Below are 20,000 nucleotides of genomic sequence, written 5' to 3'. Positions count from 1 at the left end.
AGCACGCTGCTCGAGGGTGTACCCAACGCAGCAGACGCTGCAGCGGCGACCAGAGGGGGACGCCGGGAACGAGGACGACAACCACCGCTCGGTTTCGGGCACCTTGGAGAACAACCCGGTGCGCTCCGGGGGCACCACAAAAGGGCCACACAGACCCAGCGGCCGCGCGCCAAACGGGGCGCGCGACCGGGCGGGCGGCACGGCCCCGCACCCGTCCGTCGCGGGCAGGGGGGACCCCGGCCAGGCAACAGCCACACAGGGCGAGCGAGGGCTGCCCGCTGCGTCAAGAGGACTCACGACCCCCCGCCAACGCCACGAGGCCGAGGGCGGGGCGACCGCGGTCGGGCCGGATAGTCTCGCACCCGCGCCTCCCACGCACCGCCCACAGGCGGGGAAGGAGAGGTGAGGTGCCCGCGGGCAGAACGAGAAGAGCGGCCACCATTCACCATGAATGGACCGTCCCTCGCCTGGCACGCGGCTCAAGGCCCGGGAGAGCGCGACGTCACCACATCGATCAGGCCCCGAGGACGGGGAGGGTTGGGGGAGGTCAGTCAGACCGGCGAGGACAGCGATCGGAGGAGCCCGCTTCAGCCTCGCCAGCCCCGCCTCCCAAGCACAACCCAAAGACGAGGACCGCCTGACACGCAACGGCACAGAGCCAGCGGGGTAAGGGGGAAGGTTGCCGCAAACCTCCCCCCCTCCCCCGGGTGCCGTCTCTCGAGGGGACAAGAGACCAACGCGAGAGGCGGGCACCACCGTCGGGACACTCCGACGCCCTAGAGCCGGCGCGCGGGCCCAGGCGGTCAGCTCAAAGGGAACAGGGCAGGGCGCTGGATCCCCAGGAACCCAGAACCCTGTCCGCGTGCGGAGGCCCAACCCCTCCAGCGACAGTCGCCGAAGGACAGCGTGTCAGTACTAACCTGCAGGCGGAAGATGACGATATGAGGTGATCAAAAACACCGCGCAGGAAGACGGGGACCGAGCCACTTGAACACGCCTGCCCCCACGACACTCGACACGGCCACCTGTCCCCAGCAGGTCCCCAGCGCCAGCAGACAAGGGGCACTCAGGGACATCTGGTCGGCCCCCGTGGCGTAGAGGGCCAGGGAGGCCCTCACCGTCCACGCGCGCCACCCAGGGCCCAGCACGGGGACTTGTGGAGGAGAAAACATCGGGACGGGACCGCCACGGCCCACGAGCGGCCGCGGGCCGACAGGGGTCGCCCTCGCCGGCCACCCAGGGCCACCCAGGGCCCGGTCCCCGGCCCCAGCACGGGGACTTGTGGAGGAGAAAACATCGGGACGGGACCGCCGCGGCCCACGAGCGCCCGCGGGCCCACAGGGGTCGCCCTCGCCGGCCACCCGCGCCACCCAGGGCCCGGTCCCCGGCCCCAGCACGGGGACTTGTGGAGGAGAAAACATCGGGACGGGACCGCCGCGGCCCACGAGCGCCCGCGGGCCGACAGGGGTCGCCCTCGCCGGCCACCCAGGGCCACCCAGGGCCCGGTCCCCGGCCCCAGCACGGGGACTTGTGGAGGAGAAAACATCGGGACGGGACCGCCGCGGCCCACGAGCGCCCGCGGGCCGACAGGGGTCGCCCTCGCCGGCCACCCGCGCCACCCAGGGCCCGGTCCGCGCCCCCAGAGTAGGACTCGGAGGAAGCCACGGACGACTGGGTGCCACTCACAGGGCTGTCCCTGCCTCCCGAGCGGGAACCAGGGAAAATGGGTAGGAAAGGCGAGGCCGAGGGAGAGGGACACGCATGCACGGGACGGCGGCCGGTCGCCGGACACCCTCCTCTCCCGTCCGCGTGTGCCGTCTCCTTCCTGTCCCCGCGGGGTGGGTCGGGTCTCCAAAGCGGCCACAGCGTGCTGGTCGACCTGCCCGGGCAGCCCCGCAAGCCGCCTGGCTGGCTGAGCCTGGAAGCGCGGCGACAACGTCCTCCCGCCACACAGCCCTGCAGGCCCAAGCTCTGCCTCCCAGATGTCCCAGCCGGCGTCCCGGCACGAACCAGATGGCCCCGCGAAGGCTGCTTGCTTCCCGGAACTCAGCCTCGCTCGCATCGGGGACTGTCCCCTGCTTTGCCTGCTGCACCGAAGATTCAGAGGACAAGAGACTTGTAGAAAAGCGGCCGCCAGGTGGAGCCCGACCACAACCGGCGCCAGCCACCAGAGGTCTGCTGCAAAACACGGGGCAACCCTCTGGAGCCCATCATTTCAGAGTCCAGAAGGTCCCCCGGGGGCATCAAACACAGTCCCCCTACTCCCCACGGAAGCCATCGAAAAATGACGGGTCAGTCTAGGGCCACGCCACCCTGAACGCGCCCAATCTCGTCTGATCTTGGAAGCTAAGCAGGCCCCGGCCTGGCTAGCACTGGGATCAAAGAAAGGATGGGTCGGCCCGACCACCGACATCGTCCACCAAACCCGTCTCTGCACAGACCACAACATAGCCGAGAGACAGACAGGCAGAAACAGAAAGAGAGAAAGGGAGAGAAAGGAAAAGAACAGAAAGAAAAGAGACGGAGAAACAGAGAGAGAAAGTCAGAAAGAAGAAAACAGTAAATAAGAAAAGACAGGAAGAGGGCACGGGGAAGAAAGAAAAAGGAAGGGAGGAAGGAGATAGGAAACACAGAAAGACAGAAGGAAAGAAGAAATAAGGAAAGAAAAGACAGGCAGAAAGAAAGAGAATGAGAAAAAGGAAGGAAGGATGGAAGCAGAAAGAAAGAAGAAAGAAAGACAGACAGACAGAGACAGAAGGAGGGAAAGAAAGAAAAGAAAAAGAAAGGAAATTAAGAGAGAAAAAGAAAGAGCACGGAAAGATGGAAAGAGAAAAAGATAGAGAGAAGGAAGGAGAGAGACAGTATAGAAAGAGACAGAAAGGAAGAAGGAAGGAGAGAGAAAGGAGAGAATGAGAAAGAAAGAAGGTAGGAAAGTAGAAAGGGGGAAGAAAGATGGAAAAAACAGAGATAGAAACACAGGATAACAGGAGAAAGGAAGAGAGGAAAGAAATACGGAAGGAAGGAAGGCAGGCAGGCAGGAAGGAAGACAGGAAGACTGAAAGAAGGAAAGAACAAAGAAGTAAAGAAAAGGCAGAAGGAGGAAGAGAAAGAAAGAAAGGGGGGGGGAGAGATGATAGGATGAGAAAACCTTTCTGTCGTGGAATCATAAAACCCCTTCCTATCTTAGGATCATGAAACCCAGGGTGGAACTATGATACACTTCACATTCTCAGAGCACGCCGGCTGGTGAAACAAAGAAAGAAGTCAGGGACAGAGAGAACACATTCACGGGGCCTGGCCGGGGGCCAGGGTGGGGCGGCCCGAGGCTGTCGCCAGAGCCATCTCTGTGGCAGGACGTCGCAACACGCCTACCGGATTTTCCCATAACGCTCGCCCGCCGCCAGGTGACCCCCGTCATCCACCGATCCAAGTGTCAGCCTGGAAAGGACGGGCTCCCTCGTGGGGGGAGGGAGCGTGGGGGCGGGAGTGGGTACACACTGGGTCGCAGGCCTCCTCCCGGCCCCTCTCGGACCACGTCTCTCAGCCCTCGGGCACACTCCCCACCACTAGTCGACCAGAGAGCCCCCGGGGGCGGGGGGCCGGAGGGGGGCGTCCACGGCAGGGAGAGAGGACAGGGACCCATCGGCCCGTGCTAGATGCCACGGGTGGAGGCAGGACCTGCTGAAGACACACGAACAGTACGGAGAGGTTCAGAGCGGGGCCTAGGCGCAGCCACTCACGATGATCTCACAGTTGGACTATCTGTCACGGTGGACCGAAGCGCATGAAGTGGGCGCTCCCGGAAACGGCGTGTGTGTGTGTGTGTGTGTGTGTGCCTGTGTGTGGGAGGGAGAGAGAGAGAGAGAGAGAGAGAGAGATGGGAGAAGACGGTCGGTACATTCACTCACTCCTGTACCCGGGCCAGTCGTTTCTCCCGAAGGACAGAAATCCATAAAACACCCACGTCTAAAGAGTGTTTACACAGAGCTAACCCTAGGTCGAATCAGTCTGGAGTCGAGTGCGGGGAATCCTATGGTCCCAAACTGGGACTCCAGTCCCGGCCCCATAGCAAAAGGGGGTCATTTCTCAGAAAACGCACGCACACAGAATCGGGTAACGTTTATACAATTTTATACCGTGGTAGTGACTTCCTTCCCCGCCCCCGTGTTCTTAGGATCGGTCTCACTACATAGTACTTTTTTTTTTTTTTTCTGAGCTTTATTTTATTTTATTTTATTTTACTGTCATTTCGTTAGAGATGATGGGGAGGGGTGGCGGGGGAGCAGGGCATAGTTCACTCACTGGAAGCCTCAAACTCCTGGGCTCCAGCGATCCTCCTTCCTCAGCCTCCCAAATCGCTGGGGCTACAGGCGTGTGCCACCATGCCCGGCTAATTTTTTTCTATTTTTGGTAGAGACGGGGGTCTTGCTTTTGCCGAGGCAGGTCTCGAACTCCTGACCTCAAGCGGTCGGTCCTCCTCCCCGCCTTGGCCTAGGATTACAGGCGTGAGTCACCAAGCCTGGCCTGGATCGGTTTTTAATAGGTAAGGTCTACGAGACATCCCAGTCCAAACATCGATTCGGTGGGTCTCTACAGGACTCCGGGCGGAGATCCGATCTGGGGTTTACAACGTGGAGAATTAAGGCCTGGCTAGCAAAGAGCCCAGTGACTGAAGAGGGACGATGCTCGTCAGTCGTACAGAGCCTGAAAAGATGCAACACGGGGAAACGTTTCCAGGTTCCTCTCAGAAGAGGATGTCAGATGAGATGCCGAAACGAAAAGAATGGGTTCAAGCCAAAAGGAAAAATAGATAAATAAGTCAATAAATAAAACTACGGGAGACAGCCAGGAGACACTGTTTCCTCAGAAATGGCTAGGAAGCCTCCCAGGATAACCTGGATAGCAGCATATGTTCCTCCTCCTCCTCCGGCTCCCTCTCTTGTGTTCGTGTTTGTTTTCTGTAAACGCCAAGATGGGGCAGGGGTGGGGGACACCACGCCGGTGGGCGAGCAGATCACCCTTCCCACCACAGGAGGGAGCACACACACACACACACACCCACCCCGGGTCATGACTCTGTAGTTCCGCGTGAGTGAGGTGAGGCCCGGAACGGTGCTAGTAGCTTTCCAAGTGGTCAAAAAGAATGCACAATAACTGGACCGAGGCCTGTCTGGACGCTGTAAAGGCCCACTTGAAAACTTATGCTTGCTCGCTAGGTGACCGATGTCCGCTTGACCTATGTCTGTAATTGGAAATACGTACCTTGCGGAGATAAAACAAAGCAATTAACTTGTAACTAAGTGTTTAAACTTTCCAGCTGCCTGTCGTAAAATTGATTGTGCTTGCTTAACGCCTGAAAGAATGTTCCTTAATTGGAGCTATCTGTTTCTGTAAACCTGCTCGCTTAAAGACTGTAACCGAAACGAAACGGGGGCCCGAGGCTGGTCCCGGACCACACAGCTGCGGAGTAGGTGGTATAGTGTTGTTTCAACCGCCGTGCCTAAAGTCACGGAGCTCTAGCTTAGGATAGTCTGAAACCTTCCTGCTTTTTTCGGCTCGGGGCCATTCTCTGTACCTGTACCCTAACAGGGCAGGGGGTGGTCGCTGGCCAGCTAATGTGGACTCATGACTTGGCTCAATTCGGTCTCTAGGTTGTCCTGTCTCGCACTCCGTACTATAACAGATGCCACACCGGTTCAACCCAGCTCTGAAGGAAAGAAATGCCGAGCGTTCCACTAGCCGGAGGAAGGCAAAACGCACCTCTGCCTTCCTCTGAGGGCACGTCTGAGTGAACGGGTCGTTCTCCCTGCCCGTCACCCCAAGCCCCTCATCCCGGACCCCACCACACCCGGCCTTGACCTCCTCGGCCCTGCCCACCAGGCCCCATCATGGCCTCTGGAGCCTGGGCTCTCTCTCTCTCCAGGCACTGGCACTGCCCCCCGCCCCCACCCCGGGACCTGAGATCCAGGGCCTCTGTCTCCCAGGCCTCCCAGCTGTCTTGACTTGCGGACTCAGTGCCTGCTCTGCCAGAGAGACCTCTTGCTGCGGGGTGGCTCTCAGTGGCTGCATCTCAGCGGTCTAACGTGTCCCCCACCATCCACGTGGCCGCCGGCGTCAGGCTTCGGTGCCGTAGTGCCACCCTGCCTCCCTTCCGGGGGAATCCCACGCTGCCTCAGGCCCATTATGACCTGGAAGAGGCTGCACCTGTGGGGTCTGCCCATTTCCACTACCCCCCCCCCACACACGTCACCCCCCGGTCCCCCCATAGGGGTTAGGAAGAAGGCAACACTTTCTGGTACAAGGGTTGAACTGAAGGGGCGAGTGAGTGGCCACCTGGCAGGGGCATCGCAACAGATGGCTGAAGAAGTCAGCCGCCGAGTGCAGAAATGTCACGGAACTTGGGGTGCCACTGCCTTGCTGAGATAGGGCCAGGGCAGGCTTTAAAAGGCTAAAATTCTGCCTGCCTTTGGTACGTTAATACAGAACCCATGGTCCTTTCTAATTTTTGATTCCCGGAGAGGCAGGAAGTATTCCAAATGGCCACGCCATGGCTTTTCTAAATTGCCCACAAGGCCTTCTCCGACCCAGCGGGTCAGGGGTTTGCTTTGGTGTTACATCGTGGTAAAAGAGACATCCCACAGCAGTGACCATGTCCATCGACTCCGTCGGCGCTCTCAGGCTCGTAGTCCCACTTTTCAGACAAGCCTGGATGGCCACTCCGTGTCACTCTTTGCCAAATGCCAGCCACTCTCCTCCCCGCCCCGCATCCCCCATTTGGCCACCACAACTCTTCATCCCCAGGCGCCCTCCGGTAAAGTGTGCTCCTGTCTGTACACCTACTCCGTTGGGGGCGGGGGGGGGGGGGGCGGGAGGTGGCACAAGAGGTGGCTGGTGGCCGGAGCAGGCCCGCCACCTTGAGTGTGTGGAACAGCGCTGAGGATTTCCTAAGGGAAGAAAGAGGGTGGGGAGAGCGAGAGAGCATCTCCTCCTCGTGAACCTCACAGATGATTGAGGACAAACAGGCCTGCACGGGGAGGGGGGGGGCAGGGAGGGTGCCGAGTCTGCACCAGAGAAAATGGCTTTGTGGGGGGGTGGGAGGGGAAGAGGGCAGAAAGATTTTCTGTCTTTTTAAAACTTCCCCCAGGCTTTTGGGAACTTGCAGCCCGGCCTGCATCCCTGAGGCACGTTAACTCTTTGGTTATAACTCCAGGTGGCCCCCAGGGTGGGCGGCCCACAGAGTTCAAGGGATTTCTTCTCAGCAGAGACGGGACCTTTAGAACAGCTAACTGCAGTAATTGCCTGAAGCTGAGAACCAACCCTCCCTCCTTTAAAACCTCTGTATTTCTGCCTAGGCCTATGTTCACGAAATTTGGGGGTTTGAGACTGAGAAGCTCTACCCTATTTATTTCCTCCTTTGTCAGCAAAGTAGACTCTCTGTTTTCTTACTCCTCATACCGCTTGTCCTCGTTATTCGGCCTCGTGGACAAGCAGCTGAGCTTTCGGTCACAAGTCCACACCCCAGGGTGGAGGGGTCCAATCCACCCCTGTCCAGACCTGGGCCCTTCCTGCCTCCCTCTCGAGACGATCTGTTTGGCAGCCCAGCCGCCTTGGACTGGGCCACAAGGAGGACACAAAGTAAAGACCCAGCCCCCCCGCCCCCCCCCCACACACACACACACACACACGGCAGTGGCGGTGGGTGGCAGTTCTCCAAGGGTTTGGGGCTTTTCCTGAGGCAGGAGACGGAGGGGACTGATTTCTTTAGAGCTCCGTCCCCTCCCCCATGCGCTGTGCCGCCTGGAAGCGGCAGCTCGCGGGGCGGGGTCGGGGCTGAAAGCGGCTCCGCCCGAGAGAAGCCCGAGGCGGCTACGTGCAAGCGCGCATGCGCAGTCAGCTCGCGGGGCGGGGTCGCGGCTGAAAGCGGCTCCGCCCGAGAGAAGCCCGAGGCGGCTACGTGCGAGCGCGCATGCGCAGTCAGCGCAGTGAGTGGAGGATGGGTGGAAAACGGCGGAAGGGCTCCGCCGGGGGCCCGGCCATCTGTGCGGCCAGGCTAGGGGTTTGCCTCTTGGGCCGGGAGCTCGTACCCCGCCCCCAGCCCGCAGGCAATCCCGAGGGGCAGAAGCACGACTTGCTGGGCACCTCCTCGGGCGAAGCGGTCGCGGTGGCTGGGTTACGTGGGGCCCAGACGAGTCTCTGGTTCTGGGAGCGGCACCTCCCCCACGCGCCTCTCCTCTTGGGCCTTCACCCCTCCCCCCCCCCCCCCCCCGCTCCGGCCCCAGGGGATGGGAGGAGTGGGGGGCAGGGAGACGACCTCAGGGAGGAGCCAGACCAACTGAATGAAAGCTTTTCATGAACTCGTGTGTCTTTGCCAGGGAAACACCATTTCTGGAGTCTATGAACTAAAATAAAATCTTAAGCCGCCCCCCGCCCGCCACCGCCAGCTGACCCGTCCCGTGGTTGGCCCAGGGAACCCTAGAAAAACCCTTAAACCTGAGCTGCTGCCCCGCAAGGACAGGGGAAGTCAGACACCCCTCCCTGATGGAGTCAGATTTTATAACAATGAGATACTGAATGTCCGACGGGCCTAAGGCCAGGCAAGACAAAGCTTAACGCATATCTAGCAGGCCAACCGTTTACTGAACTACAGGGCACTTGAGTTTTGGGTAAACTGTCCAGTGGCTTGTCTGTGATTAGCAGACCTCCTTACCTTAACTGAAAACATGATGCAAAGCCTTTAGGCAGAGGTTCATTTATGTCATCAATTGCAAATCAAAGAATCTTTAAACCCAGCTGTAAACCTGTAAACACCGCACCCTCCCTCCCCCGCCCCCCCCCAACTGCCAGATGTCCTGCCTTTTCAGCCCAGACCAATGTACCCCTTCCATGTTTTGATTTGTGATTTTACATGTAATTCCTGTCTCCCTAAAATGTATGAAGCCAAACTGTAACCCACCCCACCACAATGGGTCCGCTTGCTCAAGGCTTCTTGGGCGTAGCTCTCTGGGCCATGATCACGGCCGTTGGGCTCAGAATAAAACTCTTTAAATTATTTTGCAGTGATTTGGGGTTCTTTTCCATGGACGAGTCAATCGTGTTCACATTATTTTAGCCTTGGGAGCTTTTTCTTTTCTATTATGTCTGATCCTGATCGCTAGCCAGGTATTCATTCATATTTTTGGTTGGTGGTGGTGCTCAAGCTCGTCTTTGTACATCCCAGATTGGCGTAAGCCACCGTGAATATGTTTTACACCTTCCAAGAGCTAGCGCTTATTGCCGTATCATAACCAGGGCTCGCAGCAATTTTTCTTTTTTTTTTTTTAAAGCTGCTTCCACTTTCCACCTAGGTATACATACGAGTATCCCCTTTAAATGAATGCTTGCATCGAGGAACCAGGAAGTGGTTTTTGTTGTTGTTGCTGTTGTTGTTTTCCCCCAGTCATTTATCTGCTCCTCAACCCTCATTATTTATCACACACACACACACACACCCCCACCCCATCTCTGTAGAAAAGCTCACGGAGATTGTTCATCCACCGCGTGCTTTCTGTTGACAGTATCTGAGACGATAAGGAGCACCATGCATTCTGTTCTAAGAGAAAAATTGCATATATCAGTATGATTATATTTTACTTCTTGTGTGAATTTAGTGGATCTCATAAAAGCTGATCTTGATTTTCACAGCAGAGAAAAGTGGGCTTCTGTTTTGGTTTTGTTTTTGTTTTTCTGGAGGGGTGGTGTCTTCACATAAGTGATCATCTTTACAAGTATGCTATATGCGAGAAATTTCAGAAAGCTGCAAAGAGTGACTTGTTGACAATGCTTGCATTGAATGATGTATCTGAATCTGTGAATCGAAGGGGTCAGCATCTGACCAGAAAGCACTGTTAGAAGAAGAGGGGTTTCGGGTCTTTTCCTAAATTGTATCTGCCTAAGGCGGAAAATATTTCTGTTTCCCTATGACATGGTATTTTCCTCACAAGCAGTGTTAATGGCTCCATATGTCTCTAGACTGGCTGCAGAGCAGAGACTCCATGGTCTCCACTACTTGACTCTGTCTGTCCAAGAATGGCCTCCACAGCTCTCCTCTGTGAGATATCCACTCTCAGAGGTGGCACGGTATGGTGGGTAGGGGGATATGCTGGATTTTGAAAACTCAGAGTTTGAACTCCAGTGCTTTATTTCTTAGCAACATGAACTTTGTCAGATCACATCACCCTGCTGAAGCCCAGTCACCTAAAGGGTAGAAAATGCAATGGATAGATTGACGCTTCTCTTCTCTTCTCCTCTCTTCTTTCTCTCTTTCTTTCTTTCCTTGTGTCTTCCTGTCTCTGTCTCTCTCTCTCTCTCTCTCTCTTTCTTTTTGTCTTTTTCTTTTTTTTCTTTTGACGGGCCCTCACTCTGTTTCCCAGACTAAAGTGCAGTAGCATCATCATAGATCACTGCAACTTCAAACTCTTGGCCTCAAGCGATCCTTTCCCCCTAGGCTTCCCAAAGTGCTAGGATGCAGTTTTATTTTTATCTGTGACACCATGGGAGGAAATATCTTTTAGGGTCATAGGGTCAGAAATTTAGATCTCTTCTTTGAACTCATGGTAGCGGCTAACTGGGATTTTCAGTGTGTAAACGTAAGCCACTTGTAATTTCACCAGTACTCCCGTTACTTGTCATCTATTCAGGAGGTGAACTCTTCTTCCCCTACCATCTACTGTTCAAACGCGTTGGCCACAAGGATAATTTGAATATCAGATTCAGAGCACAAATAATTAAGGTCCTGTAGCGTTAATAAGTAAAAGGGGCCACACACAAACCTGTGGAAGTCTGTGTCCCTTCCAGTTTTTTTGTTTGTTTGTTTGTTTTTGGGTCCCCCCCCCCCCCCCGAGACTGAGTCTCACTCTGTTGCCCGGGCTAGAGTGAGTGCCGTGGCGTCAGCCTAGCTCACAGCAACCTCAAACTCCTGGGCTCAGTCGATCCTCCTGCCTCAGGCTCCCCAGGAGCTGGGACCACAGGCATGTGCCACCATGCCCGGCTAATTTTTTTCTATATATTTTTAGTTGTCTGGACAATTTCTTTCTATATTTTTAGTAGAGACGGGGGCGGGGGGTCTCACTCTCGCTCGGGCTGGTCTCGAACTCCTGACTTTGAGCGATCCTCCCGCCTCGGCCTCCCAGAGTGCTAAGTTTACAGGCCTGAGCCAACGCATCCGGCCTGTGTCCATTCTTTAATGTTGTGTGTTGCTCAGTTATGAAAAGGCAAGGGAACATAAAATCCGAGTTTTAGGGATGACTTATAGGCTCAGTATTCTTTTTTTTTTTTTTTTTTTTTTGCCTCCTCTAAGCCTATGTGAATATCAAGGAGGGTAAAAAATTCAGTGTTCTCAGTTCAGTGCCCAACCAACCTCTGTTTCCAGAGTAAAAATTGAGCATCCTATTACACCTTTATTTCCCTTTGGTATGCTAAGGCCCAACTCGGCAGAGAGGTCACTGTTTATTCTCTTGGCTAAGATCACATGTGCCATAGTCTGTCTGCTTTGTCTCCTTTAGGGGTAATCATCCAATCTTACCCGGGCCCCTCACATCCTCGTGACAATAGGCCTCCTTGGTTTACTGAAATAGAAAAGACCGGCTCATCAGCAATGTTTGATCGGTTGCTTCAGAAACAAATGTTGTTCTGCTTTCTTTACTATGTTTTTTTTTTTTTTTTCCTTCTTTCTTCCGTCAGACCCAATCCGATATAGGTGGGAGAGAAGGTAACCGGAGCCTCTTGAAAAACCGAAGTGAACCAAAGCGAGCTCACAGATTCAGATAGAAATCAGGAGGAAGAAAAATTGAGAGATAACATGGATTTTCTGTCTAGCGGGTGTTCTCACACTTCAATTTTACCAGAAGCGTTAGGTAGGATGACGATGACGATAATTGTGACAAACACTATTCTCATTGGACAGATAAGGAGGCAGGCTCAGAGTGACGAGTAACCTGGGCCTAAATAGATCGCTAAGAAGCATCATAGTGTGTTCCTTGGTTACGCTGTTTTGTGAAGCTCAAAAAGTTTGGGGTGCGCGTGCGCGTGCGTCCATGTGCGTACGCAATCATAGGTGTTCTAGTAAAACGGATATGAGGTAGGATTTCCCATACCTTCAATGATTTCATGTCCTGCAGGAACATAATGTTCCGGGATCAGGTTTTTATTCTGCCTTCTGTGCCACATGCTCAACATGCCTGTGACTTTACAGCCGAGACTTGCTCAGGGGGAGCCCATTCTCATCTTCTGGGAGGTTCTGCTAATCTTTAAAAGACAAGGACATAGGAAGATGATCCTATAACAACGACTGTGACCACGATTAAAGGCTTACTGTTTACCACGCGTGCTTCTGTGGGCTTTGCCTGCATTTGCTTTTTCACTCTGCACAATATCCCTGTGGGGTAGGCACCATGATTTCTGCATTTGCAGATGAAGAGGCTGAGGCTCAAGAGGATGTATGACTCGCCAAGTTACCAAACACGGAGTGTCGTCCAGGTAGCCAGTCCAGGCCCCCCGGCTCTGCAGCCACTCTGCAATGCTGATTCTGAGCCTGACCGTTTCATCACTGGTGGCTCCCTGAGAACCTTGACTCGGCCCCCTTCCTCAGTTCACTTGGGAAACATATTCATGTGTGTGTATTTCTCTCCTTCCCTCTCCCACCCCCCCCCGTTTTAGTTTTTATTATTTTGAAAAGTGCATAGAACGATAAAAACTTTAAAAGTAGGAAAAAGCTTACGGAACACATAAGGACACAGAGAAAGAAAATATCTGTGTACAACAGTGCAACGCATTTGTGTTTTAAGTCGTGGTGTTGCAAAAGAGTCCAAAAGTTTAAAAGAAAGAAAAACAAACAAACAAACAAACAAAAAAAAAAAAAAAAGCCAAACCACCATGGAAAAGTTTATGAAGTGAAAACACTTACAGTAAGCTAAGGTTAATGTATTATTGAAGAAAGAAATTTCTAAAGGTAAATGTCGTGTGGCCTAAGTGTCCAGGGTTTATGAAAACCTACAGTAAGTAATGTCCTAGGCCTTCACATTCACTCACCACTCACCGCCAACTCACAGACTCACCCAGAGCAACCTCCCGCCCGCCCTGCAAGCTCCATTCACCGTAAGTGCCCTGGCCAGGTGTCCCACTGCACAGAAACCTATTAGACTGCATTTCTTCCCATTACTATCAGTAGTTGTACATTTCTTAGGACTGTAGGCCTACGATACACCTCCAGGCATAGTTAGGGGTTGGGAAGAGGAGGGAAGAGGCCATTCTTCATTTATTTTTTTTTTTTTTTTGTTGAGACAGAGTCTCACTTTGTTGCCCAGGCTAGAGTGAGTGCCGTGGCGTAGCTCACAGCAACCTCAAACTCCTGGGCTTAAGCGATCCTACTGCCTCAGCCTCCCGAGTAGCTGGGACTACAGGCATGCGCCACTATGCCCGGCTAATTTTTCTATATAGATTTTTAGGTGTCCATATAATGTCTTTCTATTTTTAGTAGAGACGGGGTCTCGCTCAGGCTGGTCTCGAACTCCTGACCTTGAGCAATCCACCCGCCTCGGCCTCCCAGAGTGCTAGGATTACAGGCGTGAGCCACCGCGCCCGGCCCATTCTTCATTTATTAATTGGGTAGCATGGGGGCAGGGGAGGCAGTTTCCTCCTTCTCCCCCTCTTGTTTTTCTTTATTCCTCTCCCAGTTCCCCCTTCCATCGTCTCGATGGATTTGGATGAGACGTAGACATTTTCTACGTCAGGCCTTAATCATACCGAGGGAGCAGGAGAAAAGTAAGCCGCCTACCATGACACGATGGAATGGAAGTTTGTCAGCCATTGACTGCTGTGGCATTCCGACATTTAGTGTCTTCAGGACATTCTATATTTCTGCTATCCCACTAGAATATATCTCCTCGATCACTACTGTGTGGCCACATCCCAGCTGTTTCGTGAGCCACCCTCAATGTTCGTGACGATGTAGTGTGGGGACTCCCTCCGTCTGGTGCCTTAAACTCGCACATTTGGGGTTTTGTATCAGGATAGCAAAGCGATCACCTTTAAATAACCTGGCTGGCCATGGTGGCTCATGCCCGTGATCCCGGCAACTTGGGAGGCAGAGACGGGAGCGTGACTTGAGCCCAGCAGCTGGAGACCAGCCTGGGTAACACGATGAGACCTCATCTCTACCAACAAAAAAAAAAAAAAAGAAAAATTATGGCGGGTGTGGCAGCATTTGCCTATAGTCCCAGCTACTCAGAAGGCTGAGGCAGAGAGGATCACTTAAGCCCTGGATTTGGAGCTTGCTGTGAGCTACAATCAGGCCAAGGCGGCCTGGGAGAGGACAGAGTGAAAGAAATCCTGTCTCAAAAAAAAAAAAAAGAAAAGAAAAGAAAAGAAAAGAAAAGAAAGAAAACAAGACCGATAACACAACACAACTTAGAAGACTTGGTGTTACCGAAAGCTCGGCCACTTGCCCACGAGGCCGAATAACGAGGACAAGCTGTTTGAGGAGGAAGGAAAGAGAGAGTCTATTTTGCCGGTAAAGGAGAAAATAGGGTAGACCTTCCCATCTCAAGCCTCCGAATTTCCCCGAACATAGGGCTAGGCAGAAATACAGAGCTTTTAATGAGAGGGGGAGGGGTTCTCAGCTTTAGCGTTGATTGTGGTTAATTATTTCAATCGTCCAGGCTCTGCCAAAAACAAAGCCTGTGAACTCTGCCGGCCGCCCACCTGGGGGGGGGGGCGGGGCAGGGGACCACTTGGGAGTTTTAAGAAAAGATTTAACCTGCCTTGGGGACATAGGCCAGACTACAAGCTCCCAAAAGTGGTGGTGGTGGTGGTGGTGGTGGTGGGGAGCGTAAAACGACAGAACGTCTTTCTGTCCTTTATTGGTTTCTCCTTTTTCCCCCCTAGGTGCCAAAAGACCTGAGACTGATGCCGAAAAGAAATAGGTACAGGCGCCCACGTGCACACACAAAGATATACGATCGAATACATCGTGTTGACAGTCGGGGAAACTGGAAGATGATGGGGAAGTATCACGAGCAACTTTGTATTTCTTCCAGGACAGGAAAATGGACACGAAGAGAAAAATTCATCGTTCTCGGCGTAGGATAAAAAGCCACATCTTGTTACTTAATATAATTCATTCTGTGATTTAAGTTTTTATACGATATGATATTCGATAAGCCTAAAACACAAGATAAAAGAGAAACAAACAAAAGGGAAAAAATAAAAATAAAAAAGACGACGGGCAGAGGCCTACGGTCCCGGGAGGAGGCAGAGAGCGGGAGGAGGGGCGCCTCCCGCAGACAACAGGGCGGGTGGGCGGAGACCCGCTAGAGGCTAGGGCTGCCCCGGGCGGGCCCAGAGCTGCGGGCCCGGGAAGAAGAGGGTGGGACCGTCCGGACCGTGCTCTCCTCCCCGCCCTCCACACCTCCCGGGAGTCAGCTCTTAAACTCCCAACGTCACCTGACTTTCCGGATCCCGAGGTCTGATCAAAGTGGCCGCTAGGTGACACCCAGCAACCGCTGCCGGTGTCATCCTGAAAAGAACGGACCCTATGACTGACGGGGGTGGGGCGCACAGTGGGTGGCCCGGCCAGCTCCCCTTCCTCCTCGGAGCGGATCGGATCATCTGGAACTTTATCCAGAGAGGAGAGAGTGCCCCTGGGTGTGTGCTAGAAGCCGGAGGGTTGGGGCAGGGACCTACCCAAGAGAGAAGTAGAGTACAGGGAGTTTCAGAGTTGACCCACTCACCATCTCGCCCTGGTCAATACAAGAGTGGCAATATCTGTCACCGTGGAATGAACACTTGGTACCGAAGACCTTTGTCTATGCTGGCCCCCGTATGCCTAGGGGGGGGCATGTGGCCAGAATCTGACATCCTAAACGTCTTCGTAGAAAGAATTTGGGGGTGGGGGTGGGGGAGAGAGACAGAAAAAGAAAAGAGAGGGGGAAAGAAATGGCTGCCACAAAACTATCAGAACAGAGAAGCGACCGATAGGGCCTATCTGGTTAAGTTCTTTCCCTACCCAGAGAACGACTTGACGTAGCTGACGTCACTGCAGTCAGGCCACGTTCCGGTGGACACAGAGAGTCAGGGATAGAATTTCACGCTCGGCACTGTCTCTCGGGACAGCGGGAAGGTGGAGGGTGGCTGAGGGTTCTATGCTCCTTTATCACACACCGTCAGGTAGGTCAGGTAAAATTGAGGACAGATTTCCAGTGTTTCGAGAAAGGAAGAGCACTCGTGCAGGCCATCTATCTGTACGTGGGAGAGTGTCCCCGAAAAGTGGCTTTCAGTGCCGGGATGTGCCTAGGCCAAGAAGGTACACGATCCTGAGTGAGAATGGTCCGTCCCATCGAGTCAGTCGGTAGGAGGCCACCGGGTCGAGACGGAACTGCCCCCCCACCCGCCCCCGCCCCCGCCCCCGCCCCCGCCCCCGCCCCCCAGAGCAGACAGACTCAGAATGGAGTCACTCGGTGCCAGTGCCCTGCCCGGGTGCCCCATCATTCAACCGAACTGGGAAACAGGTGGGCTTTCCGACCCTCGGGAGGGAGCTTCACCGGCGGGCGGACAGATCAGAAGGGGCCCGGCTCCCTTGAGCGGGCAGGCTGGGGACGGTCGGTGGGGTCTCTTGACAGGAGGCACCACGGAACCCTTGAGGCAATGTCGGGGGCACCTATGTTGCGGTCCAAAGCTAGCGTCCGAGAAGTCGTCCCGAAAGCATGATGGCGTCAACAAGTCCCCTCCGTTCAAGAAACGAGATTCATTTCTAGAGGAGGGCCACCCCCGCGGGAGGACCGTAGGCTTCCTGTGGACATTCTCTTCAAAAGGCAATTCACTCAGCGGAGTGAAAATCGGAAAAATCGCTGTCCTCTGACGCAGCTGCAGAGAAAAGATGGCACCAAAATCAATGAAACACACACACACACACACACACACACACACACAAACACACCTCCTCCCATCTGAACGAGCACTCCGGACGGTCACATAGGGAGAGCGACGGGCTCTCTTCCCCCCCCCCTGTGGTTTTCTACCTTTCGTTGCGGTTTTTTCCCTCAGTGGATAGAGGAGGAGACACAGGGGGCTCAGCCGGCATGCGAGTGGGTTTATCATCCTCTGTGAGTATCAACACGCGACACCACCTAAGTGAAGGAACACACCGGTGTTTCACGTGATGTGGCTCAATGCCTGGCAGATACGAGCCTTTGCAGGCCTCCTCGTGATCGACAGGACGTCGCCTTGGACACGGACACATCTTGTCCCTCCCTCCCGAGGCGATAGGCGGTTCCGTACCTCCTCGGGGCCAGGGCACAGTCTGCCTAGGCACCTACAACACGTGTGGCAACAGCCTCGATGGCTCTGCCATGAGAACGAACTCCCGTGGCACGGGGGTGGGGTGGGGGGGGGGTCGGGTGCTGAAGAATTCAGCTGAGTGAAGGAATGCCACGGGATTCAGAGTGCCATCGGTGGGCTGAGAGGCGAGCAGGGCGGGCTTTGAAAGGGTAACATTCTCCCTGCCTTCCGTCTGGCTGTGAATACAGAACGTACACGCCAGGCGGGGTGGCTCACGCCTGTAATCCTAGCACTCTGGGAGGTAGAGGCGGGTGGATCGCTCAAGGTCGGGAGTTCGAGACCAGCCTGAGCAAGAGCGAGACCCCCATCTCTACTAAAAATAGAAAGAAACTATATATCTAAAAATATATACAGAAACAGTATCTAAAAATATATACAGAAAAATATTAGCCGGGCACGGTGGCGCATGCCTGTAGTCCCAGGTACTCGGGAGGCTGGGGCAGTAGGATCGCTTGAGCCCAGGAGTTTGAGGTTGCTGTGAGCTAGGCTGACGCCACGGCACTCTAGTCTGGGCAACAGAGTGAGACTTTGTTTCAAAAAAAAAAAAAAAAAAAAAAAAAAATATATATATATATATATATATATATATAAATATATATACACACACACACACACACACACACACACGTATATCCAATTAGCTGGGCATGCTGGCACATGCCTGTAATCCCAGCTACTCGGGAGGCTGAGGCAGTCTGATCGCTTGAGCCCAGGAGTTTGAGATTGCTGTGAGCTAGGCTGACGCCATGGCACTCTAGCCAGGGCAACAGAACGAGAGACTCTGTCAGAAAGAAAAGAAGAGCGAGAGCGAGAGAGCGAGAGAAAGAAAGAAAGGAAGGGAGAGAAAGGAAAGAGAAGGAAGGGGGGGGAGAGAGAGAGAGAGAGAGAGAGAGGAGAAAACTATTAAAAAATTCGGGACCAGATCCATCGGTCGGTACTCAGAAGCGTGACGATCGGGTGTTCCCGAGCACGTGTGAGATGTGTCTTCTCCCTGATGCCGCGTTTCCTCCACACACACATCACCCATCTGCCGTGGAAAAAAAGCAACAAAAAGAGAGAAAGAGATTAAGAAGGGAAAATGGAAACAGGGCAAAAGAGGAAGAAAGAAAGAAATTTCGAAAAAAAGAGACCAAAGTCACAGCGAGAAGGAAGAATACTGAGCCCAGAGCGACACCTAGTGACCACACCGTCACAAGCACCCTAGGGCCCCAATTCGCCAGAGACATCTGGTGGACCCCAGGGCAACATGTGGTCGACCCGGGGCCATGGCGTCTGCAGCCGATTCCCAGGCGGGCACACGAGCCCGGGGAAACTCATTCTCAGCGCGGGGAGGAGGGGAGGGGAAATAATAGCAAAGTCACACCAGATCCCTTTCTAGTTCATAAACGTGTTGATTGCGTGTTCACGCGCACGTGTGAGAAGGGCCTCCTGGTGTGTCGGCACGTCACCCGCGTGACGTGAAACCATGAATCCGGGGGGGGGGGGAGCGGAAAGGCGGGCAGGAAAAGGCAAAGAGAGAATAGATAAAATGAAAGGACCAAAAAGAAAGTCACACAGCAGGGTAGGGGAGTGAGAGCAAGTCGAGAGACTGCAGACAGAAACTCCGAGAGGAGAGGAATGCTCCGGAGCGCCCCCTCGCCCCGCGCGAGAAGAATACCGATCGCAGGGTGACCCCTAGGGGCAGCGAGGCCAGAGAGACCAAATCCGTCCCGAAGCCTCCCTGTCAGGACGACAACCACAGACCAGACATCTGGTCAACCACCCAAGGACCAGACATCTGGTCAACCAGCGAACCCATGCGGAGGCCGCATGCAGCAGCGACATCTGCACGACCACTCAGGGTGCTCCCTGCCGGGAGGGTGTGTCTCTATGTGTGTGTGTCCGGGGGGGGGGAGATTGCGATGAAAGTCACGCCAGGTCCCGGGATAGTTCGTGAGCGTGATAATTGCGTGTGTGTGGAGAAAAAAGGGGGCGGGGCGATAGGGAGTAAAGAAAGGAGGAGCGGGCGAGCGGAGGGGTGGGGAAGGAGAGGGAGTCGAGAAGCCCGCAACCGCAGCGCCCCCTGGCGGTGATCCCCCTCCATAGCATCGATGGGGCCAGCCCCGCAGAGACTAAGTGCGACGGGACATCTGGTCAACCCCAAGGACCATGGGATTCCCGGCACGAAACCGGCGGAGGAGGAGGAGGAGGAGGAGGAGGAGGAGGAGGAGGAGGAGGAGGAGGAGGAGGAGGAGGAGGAGGAGGAGGAGGAGGAGGAGGAGGAGGAGGAGGAGGAGGAGGAGGAGGGCTAGGGGGCGGCGGCGGCGGGATAGGCGGCGGAGGCGGGCTAGGCGGCGGCGGGCTAGGCGGCGTAGGAGGCGAGCTAGGCGGCGGCGGCGGCGGGCTAGGCGGCGGCGGGCTAGGCGGCGGCGGCGGCGGCGGGCTAGGCGGCGGCGGGCTAGGCGGCGGAGGCGGGCTAGGCGGCGGCGGGCTAGGCGGCGGAGGCGGGCTAGGCGGCGGCGGGCGGGGGGTGGTGGTGGAGGGGGAAAGAAAAATAAAAAATCCCACCTTCGGACACGTATTGAGGTACGAGGGAGAGGTTGTCGAGGAGCCCGCAACCGCAGCGCCCTCTGGCGGCGACGCCCCTCCAT

General features: G+C 54.8%; 1 pseudogene; it reads left to right on the top strand.

Annotated features, from left to right (window-relative positions):
* Window positions 1–18,736: 18,736 nt before the first annotated feature.
* Window positions 18,737–18,828, top strand: LOC138379852 (small nucleolar RNA U13; annotated as a pseudogene).
* The last annotated feature ends 1,172 nt before the right edge of the window (window positions 18,829–20,000 follow it).

The sequence above is a fragment of the Eulemur rufifrons genome, unplaced genomic scaffold (genome assembly GCF_041146395.1).
Source record: "Eulemur rufifrons isolate Redbay unplaced genomic scaffold, OSU_ERuf_1 scaffold_195, whole genome shotgun sequence".
Taxonomy (NCBI): domain Eukaryota; kingdom Metazoa; phylum Chordata; class Mammalia; order Primates; family Lemuridae; genus Eulemur; species Eulemur rufifrons.
Note: the sequence above shows the minus strand (reverse complement) of the source record. Positions and strands in the feature narration are given on the sequence as shown.